The following is a 10,157-nucleotide window of genomic DNA, read 5'->3' on the forward strand; positions in this document are numbered from 1 at the left end:
GAGTTTTAGAAAGCAGGCATTCTTTATTGCGGTGCCGGGTGCAAGGTGGAATTTCCACAAATCAAGCACACCTATGGCTAGATCACTGTTACATTTATACACAAAAGTTATAAGGTAGTACACTCCCAGTTACAATGATTGGTTAGTGATTTACATATAGAATCATAGAGGTTGGAAAAGACCTCCAAGATCATCGAGTCCAACTGTTGACCCAACACCACCATGCCCACTAAACCATGTCCCCAAGTGCCTCATCTACATGTCTTTTAAATATGTCCAGGGATGGTGACTCAACCACTTCCCTGGGCAGCCTGTTCCAATTATAATATTGGTTATGTCATTCTCTTCTGTTACTATGCTTGCACGGGGGAAGGGTCTTCACCTGGGCAAGGGTCTTCTTGACCTGTGGGTGTGTTTTTTAGTATTATAATGAAGGCAGTTCACTTCAGGACACCCTAAAAGTAGGTTTTGTTGCCAAGTTGGCCAGCTAGATATTTACCTTGCCAGGTTGTCAAATAACTTATCCCATATACAATAGAACCTAGGGGCTCTGTTTGTGGTCTAGAGAGTCCAGGGAATAGGGACTTCAAGCAACACAGCCTCAAATAATAAATAACACAGCAACCTGTACATAACGCTACCATAGGGGCTAACTTATTGGAATCAAAATGTTCTTATAGTTGATTATTTCACAACCTAAAGATTCAGTAAAACTTAAGATGAAGTTCAACATTTCCCCCCTTTGAAAGTTTTGAAAATCATTTCAATACTTTCATTTTAATATCTATTTTAGTGATGTGCTAATCACTACATTTCAGTGATCTTAGTGGGAATCTTTGAAACTGTATTTGGTTCATCTTGTTGTCTGGCCACTGCTTGGATGATCATTCGATTAAATGCTGTCTTACTGTTTGCCTTTTTAAACAATAGTAAATCAAAATAATTGTTAAAAGATTATCAACAAGACTAATGCACTGCTAATCAGTGATTTTATCCATGAACTCAAATTCCATCCTAGTCCCTTGAAGATTTTCATCTCCTCAGGATTAAGGTTTGGAATTTGAGTAGAATTACATCCCAATTTTAATTTCCATGTTTTTCTAATTTTCCAGCTGGTTCAAATTTTGCTAGAAAATTGGTTCCCACTAACATCCAAATCAATATCCATTCCCATGTCTAATTTTGTATATTCTTTTCAGAAATATTTTAGAGTCAATTTTGAGGTCTTATCTTCCTTATTGACAATTTTCCACGGTGGTGGGGCTTTCTTCACCATGGTGTAGTGTATCCACGCTTCTAATTCAGCTATCTTGATGGCAGTGAAGGTAGTCAACAGTACTTGGAAAGGTCCTTTCCAACATTCCTGAAGGGGTTCAGAAGTCCATGTTTTCATGTAAACATAATCTGGTTGGAAATCATGTACTGGATTCTCCAAAGACAGAGGCCTGTTCCAAACAACTACACTCCGAAGCGCAGTCAAAGTTTTTCCTAGGGGAAGTAGATAGTTAAGATGAGATATATATATATAGATATATATATCTTGTTTTCCTTTTATATGTACATTCAAATTTGGTTCTGGAGACTCATACAGTTTTCTGCATAACAACTCATATGGACTAATTAAAGTTCCACTCTTAGGTTGAACCCGAATTTGCAAAAGAGCCAATGGGAGTGCCTGAGGCCATTTCAAATTAGTTTCCTGACATATTTTACTAATCTGTCTTTTCAATGTTTGATTCATTCTTTCTACTTTACCACTGGATTGTGGCCTCCAAGGTGTATGTAAATTCCAAGTAATTCCCAGTATTTTACTAATGCCCTGCACCACTTTTGCAATAAAATGTGGGCCTCTATCTGAAGATATTCTGATCCAAATCTCAGAATAATTTCCTGCAATAGCCACTTAACTTTTTTTGATTGGTCCGACAGGGAAAGGCTTCTGGCCATCCTGTAAAAGTGTCAACCCCTACCAAAATGTACCGATACCCATTTGAACCTTTTTCTTTACAACTGGGTTGTTTTTCCAAACATCTCACATTTTCAGTTATTATTTTAGCCATTTCTAGCATTTTTACTGATACTACTTGTTTCCTTAAGAGTGCCACCAATGCTTCTACTCCCCAATGACATTCCTTATGTTTTGTCTGTATTATTTCTCTCATTAGTGGTGGGACCACTATTTGGCCTTGTGATGTTATCCACCATCCTGCCAGATTCTTTTTTTGCATGTAACAACTTACCTAATTTCTCGTCTTTCTCTGAATATTTAGGTTTCTCTCTTGGTAGAGCAATGGTTTTAGTAGGGATCAATGCCATTTGAAAGGTATCTCTTTTTGCAATTCTCCTAGCTGTCCTGTTTGCCAATTTGTTTCCTATAATTTCTTTTTTATTTCCTAATTGATGTGCTTTACAGTGCATGATTGCCACCTTAATTGGTTTTTGGACTGCTTGTATTAATTTTAAGATTTCTTCTTTGTATTTAATATTTGTCCTCTGTGAGGATAATAATCCCCTTTCCTTCCACAGGACTCCATAAACGTGCACCATGCCAAAAGCATATTTTGAATCAGTCCAGATGTTCACTTTCTTCCCTTCACTTAACTCTAATGCCCTTGTCAAGGCTATCAATTCTGCCTTTTGGGCTGATGTTGTGCAGGGTAAAGAATTTGCTTCTACAACAGAATTCTCAGTAGTCACCGCATATCCTGCATACCGGATCCTATCCTCCACAAAACTGCTACCGTCCGTGTATAATTCCCAATCAGGATCTTCCAACGGGCTATCCTTTAAGTCTTCTCGACTGGAATAGACATGTTCAATGGTCACCAAACAGTCATGTTCTATTTGTCCTTCTTCCTGCACGGAGTTCAAAAAGACTGCGGGGTTAAGTAAGTTGTTAGTTTTCAAAATGACATCATCCTGTTCTGTCAAAATCATTTGATATTTCATCATTCTGCTAGGAGATAACCAGTGATCCCCCCTTTTGTTCTAGAACAGTGATTACCATGTGTGGTACATATACTGTTATTGTCCTTCCCAAAGTTAATTTCCGGGCTTCTTGTATTAACATCACTGTAGTGGCGACTGCTCGGAGACATGTAGGCCAACCTTTACTTACAGTGTCCAGTTGTTTGGAGAAATACCCAACCGGTCTCTTCCAGCTTCCCATTTTCTGAGTCAGCACCCCGAGGGCAAGATGTTGCCTTTCATAAACAAATAACTGAAAATCTTTAGTTAGATCTGGAAGTCCTAATGCTGGTGCAGTCATTAAAGCCTGTTTTAGGTTCAGGAAGGCTTTTTGCTGATCTGGGCCCCACACAAACAGTACAACCTTCGGGCTTCATAAAGCGGCTTTGCTATCAGACCGTAATTCATTATCCAAAGGTGACACCATCCAGCCATTCCCAGAAATGCTCTTAATTCATGAACATTTCTTGGTTCAGGAATACTACAAATTGCTTCCTTACGGTCTGTTCCCAACTGTCGTTGCCCTTTCGAAATCTCAAAGCCCAGATATATTACAGTTTGGCTTGCTATTTGAGCCTTATTCCTGGAAACTTTGTACCCATTCAGTCCAAGAAAATTTAGAAGATCTATTGTTACCTTGATGCAGGTCAGTCTGTCTTCTGTAGCAATCAAGATGTCATCTACGTATTGTAGAAGCAAATGTGCAGGCTTAGGTTCTGTATCACTTTGTTTCCACTGTTCTAGATCTTTCGCCAGCTGATTACCGAAGATCGTTGGACTATTCTTGAATCCTTGCGGCAGTCTTGTCCATGTTAATTGTGTCTTTCGTCCTGTTTGTGGATTTTCCCCACTCAAAAGCAAATAACTTTCAAATATGTTGCACCCGTATCCACTAAAAATTCAACTTTATCATCTCCCAGCTTAATTATAACCAGAGGCTCAGCTGGGTTCCCCTCTGGTCCTCTTCAGTTATCTAAGATCATCATCCTTGCAGCTTCCTGCCGACCTGTCTTCAATTTAGGACAGTCCATCTTCCCTACAATATGTACGTTGGTTTACCCCTAGAGGTGTATTAAATTCTTGGTTACCAAAATTTCTAACACCTCTTCCTCTGGCCCGTCCTCTTCCCTTTAACTTTTGGAGTTTCCTTTTTATATCGGGTGCTGATTGTCCCATAAAAATCAAAGTCAATTGTTGTCGTTCTGCCTCTGTTTCCATTTTTAAATCAGTATATTTTCTAGCAGTCTCCTTTAATTTCTCTAGGAACACAGAGGGAGATTCATTTTTATCTTGTTTTACTTCATATAATTTAGACCAATTTAGGGCTCTTGGGATTGCATGCTTTACTCCATACAGCACCCATTTTTGATATCAATTTAGCCGCCTTCTGTGTTCTATATTTATCGGTTCTGTTTTAACACTTCTTTCCCTCACACGTGAGGGAGGGAAATTCCGTCCCTCCTATGGGGTGCTATTCCTAGTTCCAACTCCATTTCATCCTCTTTTGGTACTGTACACCTAATGCACCTCTTTCCAATATCACAAGCCATATCACAAGCCGAACAACAACTCTTTTGTTTTCTTATTCTCCGAAGTTAACGCCATTACCAAAGTATCTCGACTAATTAACTTACATTCATTCTGCCAATCCACTCGCTGCCTCAAATAAAAGCATTCCATTTGCCTTCTCTTCTACAGAACAACATTAACTGCAAAACAGTATTATAACTCAAAGTTCCGTTCTTTGGCCACTTTTCCTGATCCTCCAAAACATACAAAGGCCACCAATGGTTGCAATACTTAATCATCTGGCTCTTGCGCAAATCATCACGTAAATCACTCCAGTGCGCTAACAAACACCCTAACGGCGAGGTCTTTAGTATCTTTTCATCCATTGCCAAATTCCCAGCACTCTTACTCAAACAATTTTACAAATCCTGTTGCCATCCCAACAGAATATTTAAAGATAATAGGTAAAGTTCAAAGGTGACAGTGGTTTAACAAGTTTTGATGGCAAAGTACTTTACTGCGTAGAGGACAGGGTCAGACAAAACTGTCAGGGAGACCCTCCCCTTGAGTCATGAGGTTCAGAAAGGATCCCCTTGCTTTCTAAACTCCATCTCGGAGAGGAGTCTAGGTGCGGCTGGATCCAATCCTAGTCCCAGACTTGGTCCAACGGCTTATGTCTAAAGGATTATAGATAACGAATAGAGTTTAGAGGTAACGAATAGAGTTTAGAGGTAACGAATAGAGTTTAGAGGTAACGAATAGAGTTTAGAGGTAACGAATAGAGTTTAGAGGTAACGAATAGAGTTTAGAGGTAACGAATAGAGTTCAACCAAATGTCCAACCCAGCAATAGCTTTTGCTTATGACTTACGGGCAGACGCCTAGGCTTCCAAATGCAAATGGGTATCCTTCTTAGCCCCACCCCTGCGTAGCTTTCGCTGCGCCTTACAGGCAGGCTTTCCAAACGGGGATGTTTAACCCCTACCAAATGGGGGCTAGCCCACCCCAACCCTGACGGGCAGGTATCCAAATTTCCGAAAGAATGCCTTAATGCTCACAAAACAGCGTTCTTGGCTCGGGCTTTTTGGTCTGGGGATCAGAAGATCCGCTCCGAGAATCCCTCGGTGCCGGCTGAGGTTCCACGATCCCAGGATCCGTCAAGGCTCAAGAGCAGTGTCCCATCTGGGGTGTCAAAATCTGTTACTGTAAGTCGGCAGATGATGAACTCTCTAAGACTCAATTTGGAGTTTTAGAAAGCAGGCATTCTTTATTGTGGTGCCAGGTGCAAGGTGGAATTTCCACAACTCAAGCGTACCTATGCCGAGTTCACCGTTACATTTATACACAAGAATTACAAGGTAGTACGCTCCCAGTTACAATGATTGGTTAGTGATTTACATACACTTATAATATCTGCTGTGTCATTCTCTTCTGTTACTACGCTTGCGCAGGGGAAGGGTCTTCACCTGGGCAAGGGTCGTCTTGACCTGTGGGTGTGTTTTTTAGTATTATAATGAGAGCAGTTCACTTCAGGTTACCTTAAAAGTAAGTTTCATTGCCAAGTTAGCTAGATATTCATTCATCTACCTTGTCAAGTTGTCAAATAAGTCATCCCATATACAATAAAGCATAAGTGGTCTGGTCACGCTCTAGAGAATTAAGAATAAGGTTAACATGGTCCAGTGAACAACACAGCAACCCCTACATAACGCTAACATAAAGATTAATCAAAATGTTCTTATAGTCGCTTATTCACTATCAAACACAAAATATAGAAGGATTCAATAATGATAATCTTCAACAAATGCCTCTAAATACCGAGGTTAACTTACTCTGGTAGTTTTAGCTGTAATTTCACCAACAGATAATACAATGGTATAAAAATGTATAAAGCACCTGTTATCACCCTTCTACACAGGTTAGCTTTTCAAAGGTTTGGTATAGGGATTGGTCATCTGACATGCAATTTTACAATGTACTGAACTCTGTTCCTGACACCTCTTGTGCTGGATCTAGCAATCATGAAAATAAATGGTGAGTTGGGCCACTCATTGATCAGACATAATAGCCCATTCTTGGGAGACAGAAGGGATTATTTCACATCAGGTCACCGGGCCAGTCCAACTCCAGCATGGCTACACGTCTGCTAGATCTGACATGAGAAATATCAGCAGTGTATATAGCCTCAGCCGAGGGGGAACTCTACCTTCCATAGCAACCTGCCACACAGATAAAAAGTGATATTGTCACCGAAAATCGGGAATAAAACTCCTTAACACTGGGTGTATTAAAGAGCAGGCATTACTTTATTCGGCCCGGTGCATGGGGGATCTCTTCTCCTAGCATGCACACCGTATGTTGCATCAACTGTCCCTTATATGGCTCTTCGATATACATATTCATAATAATTTCTTGGAATAATCATACATATTCATTATATTTCTAAGAACTAATTATAATATCTGCATAGTCTTTCATGCATGTGTTTTGAGTCCTTAGGAGCATCTACAGGTGTCTCTGGTGGTCTCTGCAGGAGGTGAACTTTTCTTGAACCTTTGGGCCCTTCTCCTTATATGGTCACAAATTGGCTCATCACTGCCGTTTGCCACAGTTCTGGTTGTCCTTGTCTGGTTTCTGCTAGTACTTATCTATCTCATGATGTGCTCATTAGCTTTGGCCTTGTATGTTTGATGCATGCTTGATTAATCCAGCAGTTTATCTTACAACTATTTACAACAATATGAAACTGTGATTAAAACTGAAATGGAGACAGTTATTTTTAACTAGGGCTTATATTAATAAGGGAGCACTCGGACTTGCTCTGCTCTCCAGTTGAGAGCAGAGTTTGGTGCCTCTCTTCACAGGTCAGCGTCTAAGAAGCTGGGAGGCGTCAGCATCCTCAGGGCTAAGGACTTCAACTGCCACCACATGAAAATCAATCATTCAAAAGCTTATTTGGCAGGACTCCAGTTATCTCGTGCACTGTATCTTTGTCTTGCAGGGACATCAGGACTGCAATGAAGACCAGCCCAGCTGCCATGGCATATTTTTCTTCAGCACTTTAAATACTGCTTGGTTCAGTATGTGGCCGGTTTTGGCAGGAGTTGCTCCTGCGGCCAAATTTTCAAGGCTGGAAGTTGCAACCATCTGAAAGTGGAAGGAGAAAAACTGATATGGGAAGTCCAAGTGAATTTCATTGCCCAAAGAAAGGTCATGCTGTGAAATAACACCACAGGATATAAGTTATTCACACGCTGCTGGGAGGCCTGGTGTGATGGTGTGCTCCCCCGCCCAACCCGACCTTTATCTCCTGTAACCTCCTCAAGCGATAACTACCAAGGGCGGTCGTTAACAGATGCTGATAGTGATAGCTGCCTCCATTCAAAGTGGATTTGGGAGCCAGATAACAACACAATAACCAAGGGCTATTGTGAGAAATACGCCCACCTAACCACAGTTATCAGTATGCAAATATGACTGTGAGTCAATCATCTTACCCCTATAAATAGTGAGCAGCCCAAGAGCCTTTTGAGCTCTCCTGCATGGCAGCAGGTTGCACGCCAGGATCTCCCCTTGAGTAGGGACGCCTCTCAAGGTTACTCCTCGAGGTTGACAGTTTCCTTGCCGCAACAGATACTCAGCAAGTGACTAATAGCATGCTAAACTTTGAAATCTTAGCTAAGTGATATAAAGGATTGATTGTGCATATATAATCCTGTAGACATAAACTGTTGACCAAGTCTGGGACTAGGATTAGATCCAGCCTCACATAGACTCCTCTCTGAGAAGGAGTTTAGAAAGCAAGGGGGTCCTTTCTGAACCTCACGGCTCAACGGGAGGGTCTCCCTGACAGTTTTGTCTGACCCTGTCCTCTATGCAGTAAACAATCAAGTGTACCTTGCCATTGAATCTTGTTAAACCACTGTCCCATTTACCATTGAACTTTGTTAACTCACTCTTTTCTATCAATAAAGTGTATTGTTGCTTCTCCCTTACAAGTGAAGTGCAGTCTCGCTTCCTCCGTGACAAATTGGCGTAGTTGGCAGGATGGCAAGTAGAATCACGGATTATTTACGGAGGCATGGAGTGAATCCCAGTCCCAAATTCTCAGAAGAATGGGCTCGTGACAATTGGCATAAGTGGGAAGCCATTGAAGAGCACCTAAAAGTAACTAGGGGCCATGGAAAGGGGAAAGGAGTTATCTGCAAGATGTTAGGTACCTGTTTAGAAGCTGCATATCAAGAAAGGGAGAATAGAAATAGGAAGGAGCACGACCTAGAAAAAGAACTAGAAGGTAGGAAAGCAACAGAGTTGTTACTGTCTTTACAAATTGAACAGCTGCAGAAACAGTTACAGGAAGAAAAGGAGAAAAGACAAAAGTTGGAGAAAGGGTCGAGATGATGCTTAGGCAGGCTCCCCGCCCCCCTGACGTCATACAGATTAAGAAACTAATAGTATCCCCTGAACACTGGGATAGAGATATCTGAGGTGATCCCGATGATAGCGAGCCAGAAGAAGACAATCCTTTGTTCTCCACAAATCCTGCTGAATATGAAACCAGACTCATTGTTAAAACAGAAAGAACTGTGGGACCTTGGGGTGGTCATCCACGACATACTAAGTGAACCATTCCCTGGGATCCTGTCACGGTTTAACCTCAGTAGGCAACTGAGCACCACACAGCCGCTCACTCACTCCCCCCACCCCACAGTAGGATGGGGGAGAGAATCAGAAGAGTAGAAGTGAGAAAACTCGTGGGTTGAGATAAAAACAGTTTAATAACTGAAACAGAATAAAATACTACTAATAATAATAATAGTAGTAATAATAATAAGAAGAATATACAAAGCAAGTGATGCAGTTGCTCACCACCCACCGACCGATGCCCAGCCAGTCCCTGAGCAGCGGCCCCCCCAGCCAGCTTTCCCCCAGTTTATGTACTGAGCATGACGTCACATGGTATGGAATGTCCCTTTGGCCAGTTTGGCTGTGCCCCCTCCCAGCTTCTTGTGCACCTGCAGCCTTCTCAGTTGGTAGAGCATGGGAAACTGAAAAGTCCTTGGCTAGTGTAAGCATTACCTAGGGACAACTAAAACATCAGTGTGTTATCAACATTGTTCTCATCCTAAATCCAAAACACAGCACTATACCAGCTACTAGGAAGGAAATTAACTCTATCCCTGCCGAAACCAGGACAATATCCACCCCTTATTCTATACCATCTACATCATGCCCAGGTCCCCCACTTTCCAATACATTCCCATTAATCATCACCACTTTTCCTCTTTTTTTGATATATATACACACAGATATCATTCCCTTAGTCTACGGGCCATCCCTCTAAAATGTTCGTTGAGTTCATTTAGTCCATGACTTTGGGTTCCATCTGTCATAATAATCTTTCAGGGCAGGAAAGATGGGGATGGTATGCGGTGTTGGATTGTTTTGTGTTGAAGTCAGTTCTGGTTCCATCATCACTGTGCTTTGCCTGGTTTCATCAAAGTTCATTCTTCATTAATCTGGGTGATTCTTATTGTAATATCACTAGTATGGCATATAATCTTATGTAGCAATTAACATCATATAGTTCAAATCATTGGCTATTCTCACCCATACTTACTCCACGTAGCATCAGTTGCATGATGTGTACAGGGGATCCTCCCTTTGAACATCCAGCCCAGC

The 10,157-nt window shown here is 41.4% G+C and overlaps 1 protein-coding gene across 3 annotated transcripts in view; it reads left to right on the top strand.

The window, feature by feature from the left end:
* The window catches only part of LOC143172002 (ubiquitin-associated protein 1-like), a 52,844-nt gene extending 44,380 nt beyond the window's left edge, over positions 1 to 8,464 (top strand). For all 3 annotated transcript variants that reach the window (XR_012997263.1, XR_012997261.1, XR_012997262.1), the window contains exon 9: positions 7,477 to 8,464. The gene's annotated coding sequence lies outside the window, so the exon portion shown is untranslated. The remainder of the gene's footprint in view (positions 1 to 7,476) is intronic.
* Positions 8,465 to 10,157: the final 1,693 nt, after the last annotated feature.

The sequence above is a fragment of the Aptenodytes patagonicus genome, chromosome W, assembly GCF_965638725.1.
Source record: "Aptenodytes patagonicus chromosome W, bAptPat1.pri.cur, whole genome shotgun sequence".
Taxonomy (NCBI): Eukaryota; Metazoa; Chordata; class Aves; order Sphenisciformes; family Spheniscidae; genus Aptenodytes; species Aptenodytes patagonicus.